This window comes from Gregarina niphandrodes (genome assembly GCF_000223845.1).
Source record: "Gregarina niphandrodes unplaced genomic scaffold scaffold00085, whole genome shotgun sequence".
NCBI classification, from domain to species: Eukaryota; Apicomplexa; class Conoidasida; order Eugregarinorida; family Gregarinidae; genus Gregarina; species Gregarina niphandrodes.
Window position 1 is genome coordinate 3679 of NW_011645850.1, and position 1021 is coordinate 4699.

Here is a 1021-nt window from a genome sequence, read left to right on the forward strand (position 1 = left end):
TAGCAGTAACAGTGGTCGTCGACCGAGACAGCCAGAAAGCCGATGCCCACGTGTTCAACCGAGGCCCCAGAAAAGAACACGCACGATCAACGAGGTGGGCTCAAGTCGATGCTCTCCGTCATGTGGCAGGAAGGGCGTTACGACATTGACCACACGCCGGAGGCGGCGGTGGGCACGTATAACAGTACGCCGTGATGTGCTAAATCGGCAATTCGACCTCTCGCTCCACGCCCAACGTGTGTGTGGGCGACCTAACATAGTAATTCACATCCTTTCTTTTTATTTTTTGTTGTTGAAAAGTCACAGACCCTCCCAACCTACAAACTTCTGTGCTGTCCGACTCTACCCCCACTCTGTTCTCCTTCCGTTACTGTATAACCTTACTACTGGCATACCTTCCCTCCCAGCCTATTCCTACTTTTACGCGTAGTGAAATGGCAAATTCTAGCAGAGTCTATTTCGCAACCCTGCGTTCCTCGTGAGGCTCAGCCAGGTGGGGCACGCGAGCCCATTGACTCCGGCGGGGGCGGAGCCCGGGTCGGCTCTCACCACGACCACGTCGCCAACCTGCAGTTCCGTCTCGGGCGGGCCCTCTAAGGGCTGGTCTTTTAAGAGTGTGCGGCGGAGACACCCCTGCATGAGGAGGCTCAGCATCCTCCGTCGCTTGGGCTCGAGGGGGACCGGGCCAGGTTTTAGCAGCGGGCGACATACGACGGGCGCTCGAACAGCACCTCATACGGGCTGACGCCCAGGCTGACGTGCGGCGTGGAGCGTTACCGACAGATAGAGCGAAGTGGTAACAAACCAGGGACAGGAAAATGGGTAAAATCCGGTAGAGGGCTAATGATGGCAGCCCGTAGGTTGTAATGTAGCAGTAGTAAGTAGGAATATGCTGGGAGGGAAGGTATGCCAGTTGCAATGTCATACAGTAACAGTAGGGGTAGAGTCTGATAGCACAGAAGTTCGTAGGTTGGGAGGGTCCGTGATCCCTCAACAACAAAAATAAAAATAGAAAGGATGT